Source organism: Aricia agestis, chromosome 1, assembly GCF_905147365.1.
Source record: "Aricia agestis chromosome 1, ilAriAges1.1, whole genome shotgun sequence".
NCBI lineage: Eukaryota > Metazoa > Arthropoda > Insecta > Lepidoptera > Lycaenidae > Aricia > Aricia agestis.
This window is the reverse complement of record NC_056406.1, coordinates 22,089,929-22,115,200: the sequence shown is the minus strand read 5'-3', so window position 1 is coordinate 22,115,200 and position 25,272 is coordinate 22,089,929. Positions and strand designations below refer to the sequence as shown.

The 25,272-nt window shown below is 34.1% G+C and overlaps 2 long non-coding RNA genes across 2 annotated transcripts; one reads left to right on the top strand and one right to left on the bottom strand.

The window, feature by feature from the left end:
- Positions 1–6,264: 6,264 nt before the first annotated feature.
- Positions 6,265–25,218, bottom strand: LOC121733091. Its single transcript, XR_006036498.1, has 3 exons — positions 25,164–25,218; positions 23,661–23,664; positions 6,265–6,277 (listed from the first exon to the last, which is right to left on the bottom strand). It is a non-coding gene; the product is annotated as an uncharacterized LOC121733091 (long non-coding RNA).
- Positions 14,868–15,356, top strand: LOC121733057. Its single transcript, XR_006036485.1, has 2 exons — positions 14,868–15,009; positions 15,216–15,356. It is a non-coding gene; the product is annotated as an uncharacterized LOC121733057 (long non-coding RNA).
- Positions 25,219–25,272: the final 54 nt, after the last annotated feature.

Sequence of the window (25,272 nt, the reverse complement as noted above, 5' to 3'; positions counted from 1 at the left end):
GGAGAAGTTATGTCAAACTCAGCCATGCTCATGTCATGACTAATATTGAATTGACATACTCCGACCAAATGTCATAGCTCCGTCTGCCTATGAATCAATTTCTTCGATGGTACACGAGTCACGACATAATAAAATAGGTTGTAGAAAAACCAGTAGGTATATTGGCATCGTTTCAACAATGGAAAGAGGTTAAGGACATGGATATACCATTCAATGATTCTTTCGTCTTAGTCACCATAATATAAAATGCTAATTAACAGTCTACGTGACAACAATAATGTGGTAAGTAATAAGCGAAGTAACGATTTATAAGTTTAAAAAAAAAGTAGGAACCTAGTAAAATAAAAAAGGTTTAAGTGGCAGATACACCGTTTTGCACCATATAACACCAATAAGTACTGCGAATATTGTTGAGTTAGGGCAGTTACGACAGGGCGATAAAACTGAACAAACATTCTATCTCCGGAGTTGACAATATGTCAGCAATTAAGTTCCGACGGAGGCATTCAACAGCTAATGTGTCTATTAACAAATGTATTTGCCGTGTTCGATCGTAAATCTCCGACACAACTGGAGCAGTTGTTCGCTGCGTTATAAACGATCCCGTTTTTATACACAACTCTATCTTTGAGATATACGAGCCTGCTAATTCGAGTTCTAAGCTTTGAGATTGATGATGTTTATATTGTTCTGTTAACTAACTCGAGGGTTCTTTATTGTGCTTGAGGAAGATTCAGAAAATTTTGGTTATTCAGAAGTGAAAAAACTAGTAAAAATACTATGAATGTGCTGTATTAAATGAACATCTAAGTATACTATAATTGGGAAGAGTTTGTTTGTTTGAACGCGCTAATCTCAGGAACTACTGGTCCGATTTGAAAAATTCTTTCAGTGTTAGAAAGCCCATTTTTCGAGAAAGGCTATAGGCTATATTTTATCGCGCTAAGACTAATAGGAGCGAAGAAATAGAAGAAAATGTGGAAAAAACGGGGGAAATTATTTGAAAGGGATAGAGAAATATAAATTATTTAATTATAAATCTCACGAACTACTGGAGCAATTTTTCTGTTATTTGGCACAGATAAGAAATAGACCACGTGAAGAATGATAGGCTATTTACTGTGCACTAATTTGTCTGTGAAATATCTAATTTACGCGGGCGAAGCTGCGCGGAACGTCTAGTTATACATAAGTAATTGTTAGAAAAGATAGTAAGCAAAATTAGTGTGTTTCTTTAGGGCCGATTTTTCAATCCTCAGATAAACAGACAGATAGTATTTATTCGACAGATAGCAAGATATTGATTTTTTCAATCGTCAGATAGGACTTAACCGTGGAATAACCCCGCTAACAGAGGAATAAAACTATCTGTCGCGTGAACCACCAAAAACCATAGCTATTAGACAGATAGTTCGACGTCGACATTGGTAAATGGTATTTGGCTTGAGGTTGTAATTTACGTTTATATTTTAATAACTATCATTTAATATGGATGGATTTTTTTATTTTGGAGGAAATTGATGATCTGGCAATTGAAGAAGACGCCATAATAAACGAATATTTATGAATTTTTTGGAAAGAAAAGAAAGAATCGTCAGATCGAGGCCTGAGCATTATAACATGATCTAAAAGATTTTCAGCGCCGATTCAGACTTTTAAAAGAATCTGTGCTACATTTGCTTTCTCTAGATATAAAATTAAGCACGAAACACAAAGGACCTATCCTATCTACCTAATATAGTTGGTGCAGTTCAAGAGTCTTTGTTTGTCACAGCATTGTCATGTCTTTTTATTTTCAATCACAATATGCAATAAATGTGCACAGGCGTCAATTCGAACAAAACAGACAAATAACCTAAAAACAATGAGACACTTCGTTGATAGATAGAAAATAGTTTGTCTTGCTCTAACAATAGAGTATTCACTATGTTTGTTTCAACTATGTACTCGTATCGTGCGAGTTGCCAGAGTTCAAAATTTCGGTCAGATAGTTATCTATGGAATAAATGTCATTTGAAAAATTGACTATGACTTATTCGACGGTTAAACCACCGAATAACTTTATTCTTCAGTTAACTATCCGACGTTTTATCTCAGTATTGAAAAATCGGCCCTTAGTTGAACATTTTGTCTAGTAAAATGTAACAAATAATTTACGGAAAATAAAAACATTGCTTCAGCTTCAACAGTTATACGTGGGAGAGCCATGCTTCGGCACGAATGGGCCGGCTCGACCGGATAAATACCACGTTCTCACAGAAAACCGGCGTGAAACAGCGCTTGCGCTGTGTTTCGCCGAGTGAGTGAGTTTACCGGAGGCCCAATCCCCTACCCTATTCCCTTTCCTACCCTCCCCTATTCCCTTCCCTTCCCTACCCTCCCCTATTACCCTATTCCCTCTTAAAAGGCCGGCAACGCACATGCAGCTCTTCTGATGCTGCGAGTGTCCATGGGCGACGGAAGTTGCTTTCCATCCGTTTAATCGTTTGCCCCCTTATTTCATAAAAAAAAAAAAACAGTCGTTGTAAAGTATTCAATTCATCCTAATCCTTCAGAGTTATGCGGGTCGTGCATTCCAAAATACTTTCTAAGTTGTGACAATATTTTACTGGAGTAGAGATTTAAACATGTCTGTCTGGGGGCAATTTATGAGATGTCGGGGCACGGAGGTGGCACCCGCGCGGCACGCGTGCCCTTTTACCCGCCCTAATAACTTAACCCCCTTTTGTTTTTGTGCACAAATCTCGAGTTTATTTATGAAATCTGTCCACGATTATACACCGGCACGCTTTTACTTGCGATTGAACTGGGAGCACTAATTTTCTGATTATTTTTGTAATCGTAAGTGAATTTTAAGTTGCAAACAAATGCCAAAAATAAATAATTCGTTTATAGTCTACACCAGTACGACTTGCCATAGTTTATCAGTTACATTTTTTTATTGGACAACCACTTCTGTCTGTACTATATCCCCAACTTGAAAATACAAACATCAACGTCCTTCAACGTCATCAAAGAATAGAGACGCTCAGACAGCGTTTTTGGAGTCGCTACTCTCAAGAATTATACATCTATCAACTTCAACAAAAACAGAAATGGCACACTTCTTCTGGGAAACTACAAATTGGAGATATGGTACTCATCAAGGAGTCTGACGTGCCACCTTTGCTCTTGGGTAGAGTCACAAAGCTAACAAAGGGTAGCGACGGAGTCGGTCGAGTTGCCGAAATACAAACAAAAAAGGGCACTTTAATTCGGAGCTTCAATAACCTGTGCCCTCTTCCAATTCATCAATAAATAAAATAACATTGAACATCTTCAAGGCCCGGGAGTATGTACGCGATTCGGCGATTTAGAATAACCATACACGGTTATTATTCTTTTAACGGGCAAAATGCAAATAACACAAACATATACTTATGTAAGAATTATGATAAATAATTATCACGAATTTCCTTATATGTAGTAGTTTTCTTAACTCTGAACATTTCAACATAGGACGCATTCAATCATTCGTTCGGCTTTCATTAATATAAAATAATTTGTGAAATGAATTTAAAATATCGACCCCGAGTACAATGGGCGTCGTCACTTTGTTTTGGAGAGGATCCCATTGAGTTGTCACGAATATGCTCTTCACGTCCGCGCCGCTCGCGAATATCGCATTGCTTGTCATTTGAATATGCACAACAAAAAACTGTGACACATCGTGACACACATTGTCACAGCGAATTGTTAATTCCTACCCTCCGCTAAACAAATGAATCACTTATATTGGAAACATGCGAGAAAGTGTCTATTTTGAACCCCGTGAAGAGGGATGGTTAAATATTATTATATTCAAAATAATTTTTTAAGTATGGACTGACTGTGAAGGTCAGCGGTAGGCAACAGGCGGACCGCGGTCCGTATGCGGACCGCGAAAGGTCGAATCTCGGACCGCGAAATATTGTAATATATTTTTTAAACCAAGTATCAATTAATACATAGATAAAGTATACGTATACTTTTATTAATTTTTAAGCTACACAGGGCAAGTGTGTTTTTTTCTGGACCTCGTAAAAAAATCCCACAGTATCCGGACTCCACCAAAAATTACTTGCCGACCCGGTCTAGGTACTTAGGTATATTACGATTTTCCTATAAAAAATGCAGGCGACAAGTGGTATGTCTTATAGGTACCTAGTTAATATTATAGTTGCAAATTGCAATAAGCTACGTCGGTACCGTCGCGTCGATATCTTTATATTATAGTATTGTATATTATATTATTATTTATATTCTAACGCATTGTGTATTAAGTAATACATACAATACAACCGTTAAATCCAACTAGTACCGGTTTTTTTTATATAACAAAAAAACTCATCAGAACATGGGCTCTTAAGACGGTTTGTGGTTTGTGGACAAGCGAAATGTAAAATAACATCTCATGCGGGCTGATGAAGCCTTGTGGTCGCGCGTCGTCTTCCATCAGTCTTATTTTATAATTTTGTGGTCAAGGTAAAAGTTCATTTACGAACAGAATGGAGGAATAAATCAAAAAGTCATTTAACGCTTGAATGTCGGCTGTCGGCACATAAAAATAATCGAATTACCTATATAGTAACTATACATGTACCTATCTAAATTTGTATAATTCTTGTCGAATGTGCGATTTAAAAAAATCGAGCTTTTAAATACATTTAAAAGCTCGATTTTTTTAAATCGCACATACTATGCACATATAATAATGAAATTTCGTAGACGTACTATACATAGAACGTCTACGAAATTTCATTTTAATAAAATGAATTTGGTGAAAAGGAATGTTCATTTTAATCAGTTTCTGGTCTAGGCCAAGGAAAATTAAGACTGTGTTCATAATATTTTTTTGGTATTTATATAGGTAGCGACTAGCGACTAGCGACCGTACCCAATGAGGAATGCGTATATTATGCGTATGCGACGGTAAAATGCGAAAATACTTTTTCCCTAACCTATTATGAATGCGAAAGTGTGTCTGGTCTGTCTGTTAAGAGCGCATATGACCCTAACTTGACTCCATACTTTAACCTAGATCTCAAAATCTGTAAGGCCTAGAAAACTGATTTTTTGACACAAGTAACTTCAGTTCATAAAGATTAAATGCTCAAGACGAAAACACGATTACTCAAAAAATGCTCGATAGTTTCTTTTTTACAAAAAACCTTGTTTTAGACACATTTTTGCTTGGATCTTCGAAGTTTGCTGTCTTTTCTTTAATATTTTTTAATATCTAAAAAGGCATTAATAAAACCTAAATTTGCTCAAAACACTTTTTTCATAATCATTAATCATTATAGTTCGTCTTTTATTCACTTATAATACCACAAGAGCTTCAAAATTATCGGATATTTCCCGATAGGTTCGTTGCAAACAAATGAAGGATTCAAGTTTTTTAGGTTAACTTGACGACTTTATTTGTTTGCAGGGAACCTTGAGGGAAATGCCAGATAATTTTGAAGCTCGTGTGGTATTCGGGGGATTATTTTTCCGTCCCAAATGTCGGCCAATATAATTGCACCATGAGACACAATTGAATTCAACCTGTCAGTTTGACGTGTTTGTCTTTTATATATAGCAACTACCAGAGAAAATTTTCAAAAAATTATCAGTATAATACCATGTAGGTTGTACCACGTGACGTCGAATGGTGCAATTCTATTGGTCGATATTTGGGTCGGAAAAATAATCAAGTAAAACTAACTCGGCAATGATTTCGCGCCGTCCTTTTTCACCTGGCATATGAAAGACGGGCGTGAGTGTGAAGAGAGAAGGACGATGTTTGATTTTTAGAGTCAGGAGAGCTCTTAATAACTCTTCACGAACATTTTATTCCGAAAAAAATATACGGTTTCCGAATAGAAAGTTTGCGAAATAAACAAATAGCGGAAAGGAGTTGCGGGCATCATCTAGTCACTAGTGTAATGATAACGACGACTAACCAATCTGAGTTTTGGCCATTTACAATCGTCAAATGGGTTCCCCGACGCATAAAACAGACAGACAGCAACAGTTAGTTTCATCTTAATCTTCGTTTATCAATAGGGCAGTAGGAGTTAACTGAGATCTGAGGTCTGAGACACATGTGCCTGCCGATCACATGAGCCTGCTGACGCTGATTGGATGAGATGGTTATTTGACACTTGCCGCGCGGGCCAGTGGGCAATGAAATATGAAATTATGGAAGACCACACGTAAGCTAACCTGGCCGATGACGCGACTTGTGGGTAACTTTATATCATTTAATTTTACACTGTTTTAACAGTATGTCTATTGTGGCATTGCCAAACGCGAAAGAATTGGTACTCACGTCGTTTGGTCCGTTTCTTTTAAGTCAAAGTACTAAGTAGTTTTATATTATCTATTGTGGTTTTAATGCGTTAGATTGGATTGCACACACACAGAGGCGTGGTTAAAGTTGAAGTTATTTTTATAGTTAAATATGGCGTCCTTTAACTTTAACCTTAACTTTAACCGGAGAAATTCACGTATGAGCGGAGGTAAGGACGCCATATTTAACTTTAACCAAAGATTTGACATTTTGCACTGTAGTTATAGTTGAAGTTAAATTTACAGTTGGTCGCTGTTAAGCATTAGTGTCCTAACCCACAATTTTTTTGTCGTTAAATTTTGAATGCAGTCTTGTTCTAAATCATCTAAAGAGCATAACTGCATTCATAACTCAATACCTACGTGATTTTTGTGTGGGTTAGTACACGAATGCTTAACAGCGTCCAGTTAAAGTTAAAGTTAGTTGGTGCAACCCAGTCTTAATATTTTCACGGAATCTATTAAAAAGGTAAATCGTATATCGACGTTAAAGTACGATTAATTACCTACCTCCTAAATGTAGGTGTACCTATATTTTACAGGAGAAAGAAATAACGATTAACATTTTAGATTTTATTTACTTACAGAATTTTACTATACTTATCTAGTACCTACTAGTTACAATGAAATTATTACAATTTACAAAACAAAAATACAATTTAATATTATAAAATGAAGAGAGACGTGATAAAGAAAACTAGTACCTAAACATTGTACTTACCTAAATGAATTTGTTAGTATGTACCATCGAGGAAGTTGATTCCTATGCAATTGACAGACCAACGTTATTTGGTCGAATATGTCAATTCAATGTTAATTGTGATCTGTCAGCTGGGTTTGACGTAACGCGACCAAACTACTTAGGTCCCCGATTTGCATAGGAATCAACTTCTCTGATAGTACTTATGCCAATGTATGAGTCGTTAAACCAGTTTGCTGCGACATATGCATGCAACTCAATTACAATATTGAATGAATGAATGAATGAATATACTTTTATTATTATTAGGTATGATTGATTTTATTTTACACACTTTTGTAGAATTTTAGTTTTCAACTGCTAATGCAATATTGTAGGTAGGAATTTTATGAATACTGAATTTACCTCGTAAAATGAGAACAGTCTGGTGTTCTGATAGGCTGCAGCTATTCGGGTAGATAGTTTGCGGTTTCCTGTTGTAACCGCACCGTATCCTTCAAATGAGATTACAAATATTTTGTTTTACTTTACTTCAAATAATATTATGTACTACGTATAAAGTCTGTTTCACTTTTTTCATTAATTTTGTTCATTTTTAATCGACTTCCAAAAATTATGAGGTTGTAATATGTTCGTCTGTATATATTTTTTTTGTATGTCCAACCATAACTTCGCCGTTTGTGGATTGATTATCATGATTCTTTTGTTGTTGTACAGGCTTGAATCCGAATTTGGTACCATGTTCACAAAAGTAGTGATCCGATGATGGGATCCATGAGGAATCGAGGGGACTTCTTGAACTTTGTATGCAAACATATAGTGATTTCGATTTTTTTCTGAAGCATTCAAGGTAAATGCTACCGAAAAGTAAGACTTCGCACCAGGTTATACCCTGGATCCGAAGGTACCGAACAGAACGTTTGAATCCTTATACAGTGTGTAACAAAAATAAGTGATAATACTTTAGGGTGTGTACGTGTTCCTTGTAGAGAGTTCACTGTGAAAGTAGCAGCGCTGAAAGACGAAATTTTTTTTTCACTTTTGTATGGGCAAGGGCCCGAGCATCACGAGTTTCCCCATAGAAAAGTGAAAAAATAAATTTGGTCTTTCAGCGCTGCTACTTTCACAGTGAACTCTCTACAAGGAACACTTACACACCCTAAAGTATTATCACTTATTTTTGTTACACCTGTATAACACATACAGGTTCGGGGAATTCGGCGTTGTTAAAACAACTGAAAGCATAATGGCTTATGCTTTGGCAAACATCAATTTCATTAATCATCATCATCACAACCATAATTATACCATAGGTTACACCATTATGACCCAATTATTGATGCTTTTCGTGATATTTAGCATCGAAGCAGATGTTTTTGATTATTATTTCGCTGTTAGTGGACCTTTCAAAATTTTTGTGTTCTTGTATAGCATATAATCTTAATTTTGTATAACAAATACGAAATCCCCTATAAACTAAATTTCATGAATTAGAGATTCCAATCATATATAATATTATATATACAAAAAGATATGCTGTTGCCTGTTGCGGAAAGCTGCTGACCCTTTCAGAGGCGGTGAAAATAATTTTAGCATCTTCTATCGGACCCACATAAAAAAAACCTGAAAATGAGATATGAAAAATTCCACGTTATCAAATCAAATTTATTATATACCTATACTGTGATATACTGTACTGTGCGAGCACAGTATAGACCTATACTGTGCTCGCCAAAATTATGGCGGTAGCGGTCATTGACTCCCTGTCAAAAACTTGTAATTGTACATTAGGTAAAACTGATAAAAAATAATAAGAGCGTTTTATTTTATTTTAGCGGTGGGTTCAGAAACTGCAGCCATTTTAAAGTTTTGAAAAAGAAAATATATTCAGAAAATTGCTTATTTAAGTACCTAAATTATAAATATATTTTAGACAACAAGGACTAAATCATTTAGTTTAGAGCAAAATAAAATATCTGCGAAGCTTAGTTAAGAAAATATGAAGCTTTATTTTTTTATATTTTAAAATGTCCCTATAGGCTTACCTATTGCCAGTGTCGAGTGTTAAAGGTTGGGAAACTTATGACGCGGTAAAGGTAGGGATAGCAGGGACGAAATTTTGGATAGGATCAGGAAAATTTTGGTATACAAATAAAATATACTTTTAATTATAATAAAAATAATAAAATACGAAACATCAGTGATTACATATTTTATAAACTTAAATTATTACTTAATATAAATTCAGATAAAATACTTAAATATTTAATAGGGTCACTTAATATACACATCATACTAAGAAAGAAAGAAAGAAAGAAGAAAAATAAATTTATTTGGTATTTAGCATCTTACAAAAATAATTCTTAACTACTAATACTATCCTATGTAATACCAAATTGGTTCCCATTCAGCAATGTTGCGAACGGATCCGCAACGCTGATTTTCAATGGACACCTTACTTTTACTTAAAAACATAAAAATTATAAAAATCCTTACTAATCATAATGTAACAAAATATTATTGTATTTAAAGCTACTTTAAAAAATAAGTATGTATATAAGTTTATAATAAAACAACTCTTGAAGGCATTGGTGACATTAACATAATTATAAAAGTTATCTAAGTACAGTATACAGCATCTTAGGTATAATATTTTGGTTATTTATTAATAATTAGCAAACTAACAACATAGATAAAATATTATAATATAGAATAGGTGCGACACACTAAATGCTAGGTTATTTAAGTTTTCTACATCGTGATAATTTTTTTTCTTATTTTGGTAAGTAAAAATATAAGTTAGTGGCAGGAAGCTGTGGGAGGTTATTTCAAATTACGCAGAATTTTTTTGTTCATTTAAAAGATATTCCTTTAATTTACGTTTGAAAACTCCAATGGTGATGCAAGTTTTAAGGGGTGGTGGGATATTATTCCAGCATTTTGTAGCAGAGTATCTGAAACTGCCACGAAAAGCTGACTTCGTGTAAGTGGGGAATATGAGTAAGTCGGGGTTTCTAGCATCTCGCTTGGAGAATACGAGTTTTTCGTATAGGTATGAGGGATGGCGAGATTTAATGATGCCAAACATTAGTGTAGCGAGATGAAAGTGCCGACGTATTTCCATTTTTAACAGATTGGCGTTATTTATGAAGGGAGTTACGTGACCTCTAGGTGGGACAGGGAAGCAGAAGCGGATGCAAGCGTTTTGTACTCGTTGTAGTATTCTTTTGCTACGGTTCAAGAGGCAGCCTGCAGAGACTGTATCGGCATAATTTAATTTTGATAGAATCAATGCTTCACAGAGCTTTACCCTGACTTCTGTGGAAATGAATTGACGTATTTCGTAAATCACCTTTAGTCTGTAAAAACAATTTCGGGCTATATGCAATGCATGTTCTTCAAAATTTAATTCACTATCTACTAGGAGTCCTAGGTTTCGAGTAATAGTGACATGTTCCAGGATATTGTTTTGTATTTTTATTACTGGTTGGTGTTGTTGTGTAAGCTTTATTTGTTGTTTTGTACCTAGAATTTGAAGTTTGGATTTGAGAGGGTTTAGGATGAGGCCGTGGTTTCTTGATTTTTTTACCAGGTTTTTAAGATCATCATTTAGCAATTGGACAGCTTCTTGCGTATTCTGTGGTGTAAAATTAATATATACTTGTAGATCATCAGCGTACATGTGAAATTTTGAGTTTTTAATACTATCAGTCATATCTGCAACATATAGGATAAAGAGGATTGGGGCCAGTATGGAGCCTTGTGGAACTCCACATTCTAGCGCAATAGGATCTGAAAAGTTAGTGGAACCGTTGGAATTTTGAGTGAGTACTTTCTGCAACCTACCGACCAGATAACTCTCAAACCATTTAATTGTATCAGGGTCAAAACCGTAATAAGCTAATTTAGAGAGGAGTAAATTGATGTTTATGGTGTCGAAAGCACGAGAGAAATCCAACAGGACTAAAAGAGTTCCTTTTCCTTCATCCGATGCTTTCAGAATATCATCGATTACATCAAAAAGTGCAGTGGTAGTGCTATGTTGCCTGCGGAACCCCGATTGTTTTTTAGGAAGTATGTCATTGGATTCAAGGAACTCTACCAATTGCTTGCTGACTATTCTCTCGAGTACCTTAGATAAAAAAGGGAGAATGCTAATCGGTCTAAGGTCGGAAAGTGAAGTTGGATCTGGTTTTTTTGGTAAAGGTCTAACGATTGCTGTCTTCCATAATTCGGGGAAAGTAGAGGATTCTATGGATTTATTGATCATATGTGTTATAGTTTTCAGAGTATGTGGAAGTGTTAATAGTATCATTTCTGAACTAATATCATCTATACCCTTTGCGTTGTTGTTTAGTTACTAGTAGGAAGAGGAACATGAAGGGAGTGTAAAGAGGATAAAAACGATGTATGATCAAGCAAAGGACACGAGAAAAATATGTGATCTAAAGTTCCCGTGTCCTCCCCACAATCACACATATCATTATTGAATACGCCAATTCTATTTAGATGGCTAGGAATACACGCGTGTCCTAATCGCATTCTGATTATAGATGAAATCACTCGTTTTGAACTATTGATTCTATTAAACCAAGACTTTTTTGGTACTAGAGGCTGCAGATTGTACATCCGGTTACCCCTATGTTGTCCAGTAAATTCCCAATATTTATTCCATTCTCTATATAAATCAATTGCCGGTAAACTCAAAAGGTCACTGGGATAAATTTGAAATGGATACATGTCGCCACTCTGTACTGCATCCTTAGCTATTTCATCTGCTTTTTCATTGCCTAAAATTCCTGAGTGGCTAGGAACCCAAGAAAATGACACTGTATATCCTTTCTCAATGCATTCATAAAGTTTATATCTGATATCAAAAATAATATGGTGATAGGATTTACTGCGAAATGGAAATTTTTCAATACCCTGTAATGCACTTTTTGAGTCTGAAAAGATAATGGTTTGTGTTAATTTAAACATTAATACGTATTCTAAAGCTTTGAATATGGCTAAACATTCCCCGGAATATACTGAACTTTCTACAGGCATTTTAACTTTTTGATGTATTTTATATTGACTGTGATAAACACCAACTCCTACATTTCCTGTTTCTTGTAACTTAGAAGCATCGGTATAAATATGATGCCAATTACTATATTGGGTGTTTATAAAATTATCTCTATTATTATCATTAATTACACCTAAATTATATTTTACATCCGGTTCAATCAATAGACTTTCAAAATTATAAGAGAACAAAGGTAGTACATCAGATTGATAAATAGGAGCAGATATTGAAAGAAGTTTACGATAACTTACAATAAGACATGGCAGAGACCTTTTATAAAAGGGATGTGACTCTAAAACAGTATTCAGTTGAGCTAGTTTTTCTAATAAAGGATGGAATTTGTACTGTTTTAAACGAAAAACGAATCTGTCACTTAAATATTGTCTCCTTAGACTCAAAGGTGGCTCAGTGCATTCTACCTGTAAGGCATTAATGGGACTTGACTTCATAGCTCCACCTATTATTCGGAGAGCTTTAGATTGAATTTTATCTAATTTCTTCATTACACACAAATTATCACCTACTAATAAAAATATACCGTAGTCTAAGACACTTCTAATAACAGCATTATAAATGAGTTTTAAACAGAACGGATGAGCTCCCCACCAAACTCCCGCAAGACATCTTAACATATTCAAATTACGTTCACATTTAGAAATCACATAATCAATATGTGAGTTACCATTTAATTTATTATCAAGATGAACACCTAGGAATTTTGCACTTGTTTTAACCGGAATTGATTTATTATCATAGGAGATGTTTACTTTTGGAATAGAAAGCTTTTTGGTAAATACTACTACACTACTTTTCTCCACAGTTAAATCTAGTCCATTATCAAAAAGCCACTGTTTAAGGGCAACAAGACTTTGGTTTAATGAATTGCAAGCGGCATGAATGTCTGCACTGATAGCGTAAATAGTTAAATCATCTGCGTATTGTAATTTTTTCACAAATTTCGCAATTACCGAAGCCAAATCATACGTGTAAATATTATAAAGAACAGGACTTAAAACCGAACCCTGTGGCAGTCCTTTAAATATGGTACGAATAAGACATTCAATATCGTTAAAAAATACAGAAATTAATCTTTCTTTAATTAAATTAATTATGAACGTAATAAGAATGGGAGGAATATTTAATTTGTACATTTTTTTCTCTAGAATTGAAATAATAACATTATTATAGGCAGACTTAATATCTAAAAAGGCAGCTACAACGTATTGTTTATTTATAAAAGCTAATCGAATATCTGTAGTAAATATACTTAAATTGTCCATGGTGGATTTACCTTTTCTAAAACCGAACTGACTGTTTGAAAATAATTTATGATGCTCAAGGAACCATTCTAATCTATTTTTAATTAGGTTTACAACAACTTTAATTAAAACTGATGATAGTGCTATTGGTCTATATGAAGTAATTTTGTCTGCGGGTTTATTAGGTTTTAATATTGGAATTACTTCCTGAGATTTCCAAGAGCCAGGAATGTTTCCAGAAATCATGACCGTATTAATAAGATTTAAGTAGTACCCTAATGCTTTATCCCCTAAGTTAGCCAAAAAAGAATACGGAATACCATCCATGCCTTTTTTTTTTTTTTTTTTTTTTTTTTGGTGGAGTAGAATCATTTACACTTGATAAAACACCTTTGAGCTCAACCATTGTAAATGGAGAATCTAATGCAGAATACGAATGTTCTCTTATGTAACAGGATGGAGAAGGGATCGGAAAATATTCTGCTACTGAAGATGGAGCTAATAGATTAATGTAATTACTTAAAAAGTCTTTAGGAAGTACCATGGTCTGTTCTTTGAATACAGATCGAAATCGTTTTATACTTTTCCACACTTCTGATGGACATGTGGATGGGGATAGAGATGAACAGAAATTTTTCCAACCCTGTTGCTTCTTTTGTTTTAAAAAAATTCGAGTGGCTTTATTAATTTGTGTTAATTTATCAAAATTTTCATTATACATATTATTAGCATATTCCTTCTCAATGATTTTTCTTTCTTTAACTGCTTCCGAACATTCGGAGTCCCACCACGGAGGGAATGGAACTTTGGTTCCCATTGCTTTTTTTGTAGGGAAATGCTTATCAGCAACTTCAATAATTGTCTTAGCTAGCAATTCAGAAGCAGTTACTTCGTTTCCTACTCGAATTTCAGGAAGATTCTTAACTTCACAATCTATTTCATTTTTAAAATTACTCCAATCAACCTTATCCAATTTAAATCTATTTCTTATTCTTTTATTATTTATACTATTACTTTTATAAGCCAAAGATAAACGAATAGGGTAGTGATCACTACCATATGAAGAAGACAAAGTTTGCCAAGATATATTCGGTGCTAATGAAGGAGAACATATGGAAACATCAACTGCACTTTTGTTTTCATTAATGTTCACGACCCGTGTGGGATCCCCCGTATTAAGTACACATAAATTAAATTTATCTATGATATCTAATAAATCCTCACCATCCCTATTGGACACATCGCTTCCCCAACATTGATGATGAGCATTAAAGTCGCCCATTACTAACTTTGGGCCAGAAAAAGAATTAAGCAAATTATTTACATCTAAAAATGTGGAAGAAGAATTTTGTGCTATATATAATGAGAAAATATACATATTAGGATTTAGTAACTGTACACCGACTCTATTGAAATTAGTACTATTTACATGTGGCAATGTCAATACTTTAAAAGGTATGGTATTTTTTATCAACATGACAGCCCCACCATATCCGTCAGGTCTGTCATCTCGTACACAATAATAACCTGGAATACGAAACGCAAAATATGGTCGTAACCAAGTTTCAGAAAGGGCAATAACTATTGGGTTATATTTATTTATTAAGTAAATCAAATCAGTTTTTTTAGTAAGTATACTTCTACAATTCCATTGCATTATGTTGGAATCCATTGTTGATGTTGTTATCAAAAGAGTTAATCAAATTGTATAAAGAAGCAACGTTGGACGGTGTAAGTGTATTATTTTGTTGCAAAGCACTAACAAGAGCAGATAATACGTTTAAAATTGTGTTTGTGTCAATCTTTTTGTCTGATAATTCCTTTTTAGTTTCAGAGTCAACATATGCACAGCCGTTTTTAGATGATGGAATTTGATATTCTCTGATAATACTGTTATGAAAATTTTTGTCATACCCCTTACCAGTTGGAATTTGTGGAGTACGCTTTGAATAAAAAGTTTTTTTATAAGATCGAACATTATTATCCTGAGATGTCATAAAAGAATCAGAAAATTGTCCATTGGATGTCAAAACATCACCATAAGACCTTCTGCCGGTTAGAACAGGAGGCTGCAATTTATTAGCCTCACCATAAGATATATTTTTTTCAGCCATACAAGTTTTTATTGCTTTCTGTCTAGAAAACTCGGGACAGTTTTTATTCGTAGCATAATGATTACCTAAACAATTTATACAATTTTCTGATTCACTCACGCATGAATCTGCTGAATGCTCTTGACCACATTTGAAACATCGTGGCGTTGAACGACAAATTGTCTTTGTATGGCCAAATCTACAACAATTGTAGCACTGAATAGTCGGATATATATACAAATCTACAGGTAATGAATTGTAGCAAATATAAACTTTAGGAGGCAAGATTTGTCCATCAAAAGTAACAACTACAGAACGAGAAGGTTTCCATTCGACAATGTTTTCTACTTTGACCTTATAATTAATCCTCCTAATTTTTAATACTTTGCCAAAACCTACTGGTGTTTCTAAATTTTCTAATATTTCAGTATCAGTCCATTCTGTTGGGATATTTTTAACTACACCCATTCTGGTTACATTAAAATTAGGAATAAATGCCTTTAACTTAAAAGACTCTAAATTTTTATTAGTAACAAAATTATTGGCATCCATGTATGACTTAAAAGCTACTGTACATCGGTTCCTACCTATTTTCTTAATACTACCTGGTACTATATTACTTACATTATTCGTTTTAAAAAATTTGCCTAAAATAAGGGGGTGCAGAGTGGTACCATCCTGTAAAGATGATGTTATCCTTTGAACGTGTACAACATATGGGTAACTATCAGTAGTAGTGTACATACGAGCTTTAATAATTTGTGAATCAATAGATTCTGATGGTTTTGTTGGCGTATTCGATACTATATTATCTGTTAAAAAGTCTTGTTTGAAAGTTGTTTTCGGCCGTTTGCGGCTCCCACTCATATCATGTTCATAGTCCATATCCGTCGTAATAGTTACATTCAGGCCTACATCAGGACCGGGCCCCGGGCCCGGCCCCGACGTAGGGTCGGGCGGCTCATTCATTGAACCACCCAAAATAGTTTTTTTTTTACAATTTATACAACAGGACCTACTAATATATACAAGAAAAAAACTTACCAATTATATACAGCTAACTACACTAAATTTATTTATACAAGTAATAAATAATAAAAATACTTAATAATTTACAACTTTAACCCTCCTTATCCTATTTTTAATAATTTTGCAAAAATTTTTCCAAGAAAACACTCCCGCCTACTCCGAAGTTTCCCGCGCTTTTTTCTCTTCTTCTTCTTTTATTTACGGCAAACCATCGCTTTTTGCGACATTCTGCCAGTGTCAAGTATTGAAATAAGAAAATATCGAAACGAATTGGTAAAAATCATGAAACAATTTTGGTATTTGAGATCTGTAAAGAGAAATATTGTTAGTTTTATTATGGTATGTTAAAACATTTAAGGTATTTAACAAAATAATAAGGAATACAAATAAGAGGATTTAGGGTTATCAAAGGAAATAATTATTATAGTTTAATCTTATTTAGGTTTATAAATTTAGATAAAAGGAATAACAATTTGTAATTATCAAAATGATAAAGAAGGGACCTGAAATCAGTAGGTAAAGGAATGTTGAGGTTTGGAAGATGATCATAAATAAGCAAAGAAGGAGAATTCAGAGGGCAGGTGAAAAATATGTGTTCAAGGGTTCCTTCATCTAAACCACACTCACAAAGTGAGGAATCTTTTACTCTAATTTTGATATGGAAGCTTCTTTGGGGTATACTAAACATCCCCTATCTTAATCTGACAAATCCGACGACATTTCAATATTTAAAAAAAAAAAATTTTTACCCACCACGTGAGCAATCTGATTTCTATACCATGATAACTAGACACATGTCGGAAGCCTATGCAAGCGTGTCAGATAGGTACGCTCGAGCTACTCCCGAAATCCCCTCTTCCCCTCCGCAAGTATTATACCTAGCGGAATAGAGAAACAAAGGCCTGAGCAAGAGAGATGTCACTATCAGTAACACTGCGTAGTAAAAAGAGACGTGTGATACATGACAGCAGCACTCTTTTTTTTTGACGTCCAGTCAGCACGTGCCGCACGTTGACAATTTAATCTCATAGAATTCATGTTCAATCATGCTTGTGTAAGTGTATACGTACACATATTTTTCACACAGATGAAAACCAATTTTGGTTTCGTTTGAGAGCTCGAGATTGTTGCTCTATTCCGCTAGGTATATTAACTTTATGGTAGTCATTGACATTGCAATCCGGCGTCATTTTCAATCCGGACCCGATTTGACCGGATTCCCATCAATCCGGCCGGATCCGATCGGATTGATGTAACTGAACTAAAAAGCAGAAATCATCCTATTTTTGCCTTTTAGTTCAAAAACAAGATTTTTGCATCCGCTGTGGATGATTTATTAACCCCCGACAAAAAGAGGGGTGTTATAATTTTGACGTGTCTGTATGTCGGTCTGTCTGTCGGTCTGTCTGTCTGTCTGTCTGTGGCATCGTAGCATCCAAACGGGTGGACCGACTTTGATCTAGTTTTTTTTTTGTTTGAAAGCTGACTTACTTGAGAGTGTTCTTAGCTATAGTTCATCATCATCAGCCTGCTCCATGCTGAAAAATCGCGGTTCATCTGGTTCGTGAAAAGCCGATTAGCAACTTGCAGTCGTTTGGTGGGCTTTATTGCATTCTAGTTCGTGACATTTATGAATATTTACAATTTAATGGAAAGTTAACCTGGTGCTGACAGCATCACCTGGTAATCAATAGGATACCCAACTCCTCACCAACTTAGAGCAACGGTTTCGTGTTTGGGCTCATTTTAATTGCGACAACTAGTAAGACGTAGATAATCAATAATTTTTTGCATGCTGCTGCTGCAGCCTCACCTGGATTCTATAGGAGCTGAGCTCCGTATGAACCCAAAGTGGAGGTTTCATGTCTGAACTCATATTGACGGCCTCATCCAAAAGGACATTCCTTTATGGTATTCATTGGGATATAATATGATCCTGTTGATAGGAATTAAATTAACCAACACAACACAAGTTTAAAAAGCATGAAATAAAATTAAATTATTTCATGAAATAAAATAAAATTAAATTGTTGTCACGGTGTGGGGGGACCGCCAACAGTGTCTTTTGCATTTTGTATCGCCATGTCACTGATTGTCTCGATTCGGTTCGCTGTGAACTGACCCTTAAACTATAATGTTATGTGAAATCAAACATCTACATTAGCGGTCCCCCGACACACCTTGACAACAATTATGGACTAAAATATCACTTTACACTTAGGAATTATTTAAACTTAAAGTCAGTAAAATATATTATTTCATTACTTTTTAAATTTTTTTTTTAATTTCTTAATTTAATTTTATTTATAATTTATTTTTCAGAGGAAGTAACCACTCCTCAAATACCGTTGTGGGTGGAACATGATTTTCTAAATGTCCGTATAGTTTCCCAAGCACATACGGCATTCTCAAAACATAGTCGGCCTAGTCCAGAGGAAGAAGCACATAAATACGCGTGGAAATAACCATATTATTATGCGGGTTTCCTCACGATGTTTCCTTCACCGTTGACCGTACGAACTGTGTCCGTATTGTGGACTTGAGATCGAAAATGTCTCATTCGTTCTCGCCTCCACCCGGGATAGAACCTATACCCTTTAAAGTGCGAGCCACAGCAAGGCTTAACCACGAACGCTCTTTTAATTCAAAATAATATGTATTATAAAAAAGCAAGAAAAAGCTTTAACACCACGCCTTATGCATTTAAAGTAATATTCATGCAAGTTCTAACATATCAGTTTGTCACAAATTGCTTGCACTGGATCCGGTCGCGGGATCCGGTAACCGTAAAATGATACCGGATCCGGTTTTTCGGATTGCATTCCCTAATTGAGTTTAAATTGATTACTTCTACTTCTTCTTTTATAATGGCACTTTGTGAGTTGTCCTATGTCCAAAATAAGCCTCAAGAAAATAGTACGTCATAATGACAACTGACAGCGGTCGTGTGTGTGTCGTGTCGACTGTCAGCTGTCATAGAAATTTGACGTTGTTGAGTACCTATACCTATTGGGATTCTCTGTCAAGTGTCGAACGCGCCGCACAGTGATCCGAAATCGCAAAATAGTGGACATTCGCAAAAAGTTCGATTTTAGTTTGGAAAAAAATACCATCCGATAGATTTTAAGAGGAGTAACAATAAATTCTTATTAAGTTTTTTATAAAAATGTATATTTAAGGTGAAAAAAAATTGTTACTAAAATGTTGTATGGGGAGGAATCTATAAATAGATTTTTTGCAAAAACTGCTAGGTCATTCTGCAGTAGAGGGGTTCAAAATTTTGAAATAATTTTACTAACTTTTTAGGCGTGGAAAAAAATACTATTCGATAGATTTCCTAAAGAGTAACAATAAATCCTTTATAAGTTTTGTACAAAAATAATGTTTTAAGCCAACAAAAAAAAACGAAAATTGTATGGGTATAATATATACAAAACGAGTCCTTAAAAAACAACAATACTTATATATATTTACAAACGTGGATAGCAAAAACAAAATTAAACTAAAATTAACTACTGACTAAACTATTGTAATTATAATAAAATAAAAATTGTTGCACACACTAATAACTCAAACAATTTCAAACTAAACTTATAAATAAAGAATAATAAATAATCAATTAAACCAACGCGCTTTACAAACATAGTGGATCTCCAATGCTATCATCGCAGTAATGACACAACTTCACTTTCTTCGTAATCTTCTAATAAAAGAGATATTTCAAGCAACAGGTCGACTGTGTCTGGATGAAATTCTTGGTGTTTATTTTTAGACAACTTTGGACGAATGTGAGACAAATATGGATCAGAGCTTATTAAAAAGTTGTGCAACAAATCTTCATTAGTTTCTGCTCGACTCGTCTTTCTAATATGCATCTTTCTAGTATTTCTAAATTCTTTATTCCTTGCCTCTGAAGCTTCTTCACTCAAATAGCCAATTAGAATAATTGGCTATTTGTCGTAGTTTGAAAAAAAGTCGGTGCCAGTTCCAAAAGTTTCAAATATTCTGTCAGAGAACTGAAGATTTAGCTATCTGGTACCGACTTCAAAATGATGAAGATTGAGTACAGAAATAGTTGAGGTTTAGCCGAATTCGGAAAAAAGCACTATTAGATAGGAAAATTATTTAATACTTTTTAGTTCATATCATAGGGGTGTTATTATTATTTTTACCTTGGAAATCGGTTTTAATTTTTTGTTAAAAATAATACATATATATGTATTATTTTTAACAAAATATTAAAACCGATTTCCAAAGTAAAAAATATTATTTTTATTTTTACCTTGGAAATCGGTTTTAATTGTTTTTAATGTTAAAAATAATACATATATATGTATTATTTTTAACAAAAAATTAAAACCGATTACCAAGGTAAAAATTATTATTTATACAAAAAATTAAAACAATTTATACAAAAAATGAAATAATACATATATATGTATTATTTTTAACAAAATTTAAAACCGATTTCCAAGGTAAAAATAAAAATAATAATTTTTACCTTGGAAATCGGTTTTAATTTTTTGTATAAATAATAATTTTTACCTTGGAAATCGGTTTTAATTTTTTGTATAAATAATAATTTTTACCTTGGAAATCGGTTTTAATTTTTTGTTTTTTTTGAGAGTTTGTATTATAGAATTACCGAAAATGGACATATTTTACTTAATAACTTTATAATATTGTTTATATTTAATAAGTGATTTTTTTAATTGAAATAAGAGTGTATTTATTTTTTATACATATTTTTAGGTGTAACAAAATACTTATGTAAGTACTATCAGTGAAGTTGATTCCTATGCAAATCGGGGACATAAGTAGTTTGGTTGCGTTACGTCAAACCCAGCTGACAGATCACAATTAACATTGAATTGACATATTCGACCAAATAACGTTGGTCTGTCAATTCCATAGGAATCAACTTCCTTGATGGTACATCTGTAAAATAAATATATTTCCTAAAAATAGTCTACACCCCTATTAATTTCTTAATTTACTAAAGTGGATATAATTGTTGTTTGACGACCTCTGTGGCTCAGTAGGTGGGCTGTCGGTAGCTCAAGCCGGGGGTCGCGGGTTCGAATCCTGCCGACGGAACAAAAAGTTTTCAAAGTTCCTGGGTCATGGGTGTGTATTAAATATGTGTATCATATAGTAAAAATCTTAAATATATGTATAATATAACAGTATTAAATATATTTCCGTTGTCTGGTACCCGTAACACAAGTCCTTCAGGTACTTAGCACGGGGTCAGACTGACGTGGTGTGAAGCGTCCATAGATAAAATTGTTGTCTTAGATTTCCTTCAGTAGGGGAGGGAAGGTGCTATTGGTGTAGTCACCCGAGTAGGAATGAAAATATTGAATGGACCTCTAGACCAGGAATAAATTTAACACCATGTTAGGTGTTTTGATTTGACGTTAGCGCATGGTAGAACTCTCGATAGCTCTAACAGGCCGTTAACTGATTTAACAAGCCATTATTTATTTAACATTACTTGATTGTTTGATGAAACGGGTTACGGGACTTAAGTATCTTATATCTTTTCGTATACAGGTTTCATATATAGGTTTCGGGGGCGATAAATCTGTCTAGCTAGGAATTATTTTTAGAAAATGTCATTTTATTCGTGTTTTATCGAATACCGAGCAAAGCTCAGTCAAATAGCTAGTAATAATTTTATTATTGTAAATGTTTGTACATAATCATTATTACGAATAATGTTATGTAAATAATATACTTCTCTGTACGTAACATGTTTTTTTTTCTATCTATAGTGTCATAAAAATAATATTTTCATTATGACATCTTTAACAACCGCTTACATTTCTGAAGCGAAAAAAACATAAAAATATGTTTAAGTATAAAAAAATACATTTAACTTGTCTGAGTTTACAATTTTGTAAACTTAAAAAGTAGGGAAATTTATGATTTATATGGCAACCCTCATATCACGCACACGTCTTACACGGGCGGCCATAACTAGGCTCACTCGTGATTAGAGAAGGTTATGTCCGTATTTTTTTTACGTCCGTGCCTAAACCATCTTAATTGTATTCCTTATTATTTTATTATAAACCTTAAATGTTTAACATACCCAGGATGTACAATCTTAGAATGTTTGACACGGTAACATAAGAATTTTAAACCTCCAAAATAAAGAAGACCAGCCAAGTACCCAATTATTGTATGAAATGCTTACTTTTTAATTTAGTAGAATAATAATAGTTAATAACTCCATCGCAAAACAAGAGATGGCGCTTGTAAAGCTTTCGCATCAGATTTTATCATAAATTGTACTAGATGTCACTACTGAGTTATTTGTAACTAAAATACATAATATGTGAATATAAAAAATTTGAGAATCTTTTATAGCCGGCGCCAAACATGGGCTTCAAAGTTTGAGCAAACTTTGCACAAATAGGAAAATGCCAGCAATAACTTTGCACAAATAGGCAAATGTCAGTGCCACACTTGGCGAATTTGCGTATTTGATCACAATATGTCTAGCGCCCGCATATGAAAATAGTATTTTAAAATAAAATATTTTCAATAAAAGGTACTGTGTTATATTTTTGTAACATAACAGCTATAATATTATTTTTCCTTCTAGTAACATCGATAAAAAATATCCCAACAAAGATGTCAAAGTCAATCAAACTTTTTGCTTTCGAGTGTGGTGCTAAAGAAGGTAAAACAGTGCGCTCTACAATTTGTCGAGTAACGGCGTTTTCACACGAGACACGACACGACACGATTCATAGACAAATATAAATTGCACGACAGACGTCACATAGTCTGTCGTTTGAACGCATAGAGTATACATTATAGCAAGCTATAGAGTGCTTCTAACAAGGTATGAACTGTAAGCACGAGTGTGAACATATTTTCCTATCTGCGTCATACGATGGCGCATGGAACATCACTAGACTTGCGTTATACGTTTGACAAGTATCTATAGAACTTCTGCTTACGATCGGCACAACGGGGAACGAGCGATGCGCGCGCTCTATAGATTGCTAATGTATACTCTAAGTTTGAACGTTTTCACACGAGCGACATTTCTGCGACGACACCGTATTCACTTATGGCTGGTTTACACGTATTAAGTAGATAAGTAGTCAACAAGATTTTAACTTAAATGACTTTATACTTACTTAACTAAATTTGAACTTGCTACTTGCTACTAAATTTTGAGTTTACATGCAATTAATAAGTTAAAATTCAGCTGTTACCTCGATAAGCAATTTATACGTGTAAACCAGCCATTACTTATTAAACCAGCCATTATTAAAAATATGTCATCTATTGTTGGGGTCCTAAGCTGATAGTTATGCTTGTTATACAACGTAGTCATAATATAATATTATTTATGTATAGTATAAAAAACCTGCCAGTACCTCGCTACGCCTATGTTAAATGTTAATTATGACCATATTATAATATTTGTTGCGGCTGCACCGCAACGGGGCGCGCGGGGCGCGTCCTCCTAGCTGCGCCGGCGCATGCGCCTTAGGCGCGAGCGCACACTACACAGCTATATTAGATATACTTTTACTTTTAAACTTGAGACAACTGCATCGTGCATTCCATAATTGTCATCGTAGGCGACCAGATCTTACCTTGTAATATTAGCAATCTTATTTAATACAGTCCACTTAAGTTCTTAAATCTTTTATTTAAAACCTGGTAGCCTACAATATTTTTATTTTTTTTTTATTATAAAATTGGGGCCGTCTATAGACTGTTCGTCCATATCCTTTTTTTGTTATTTTATTATTTAGATTTTTCGCACCAAGGATAATTGAAATAATATTATGAATTTTAATTAATTGTGGTCCATCACGCCATGGACACTTTTTTTTTTTTTTTTTTTTTATATATATATGTGTATATGTATATTTAATAGAATAGAGTACAATATGTTATACATATAATAAAATATAAATATATACATTTATTGTTTTATAAATTGCATATTATAATATTAGGTATGATGTAAATGTAATATGGCGGCGTAATTCTCGCGAGAAAACCGCTATGCAGTTTGGCAGGCTGTTAGATTATGATTAATTATTTATTTAACAATTTTTCAATAAATAATTTAATTATATATTATCTGTAGACAAAAAACGTGACGACATAGCGGATTGTCGTCTCAAAATCGTGTGTCGTGCGGTGCCGTGTGAAAACGGTACATAGAAATGTATGGCGCCCGGAGTCGTCACCGCATTTTGTCGTGTCGTGTCGTGTCTCGTGAGAAAACGCTCTTAGGCTCGGACATTGTTGCTCGCCTGTCTTTCTTGCAAAAATTTGGGTAAGGGATAGTTCCCTTTGTGAGTGTGGGCTAGACGAAGGTACCTTGGATCATATATTTTTCTCGTCCTAATAACCATTGTTCCCTATATGATCTTCTCCCCGCAACCATTCCCCGTCCTATCAATTTTAAAACTGTGTTATATTTTGTAAATACGTCATTTATTAAAGTGTTATGTACATATTTTATTGATACTAATAAAATAAAATTGTAATTAGTTAGTAGTTACTAACCCTAAATGTTTGTGTTGTTTTAGGTTCTCTCAACAGACTCATTTTATAAAAGTAGTACACCGTACACTTGTTTAAGCATTAGACCTTCTTCAACACAGAGTCTTTGCCACTCACGCTGATATTGGCAACTCACCAAGGAGCCATTATTAAAAAGAAGAAGAAGAAGAAGAAGAGTGTGGTGCTATGTCATAGATATGCGTCTACGCTTTTTTCTTGCGG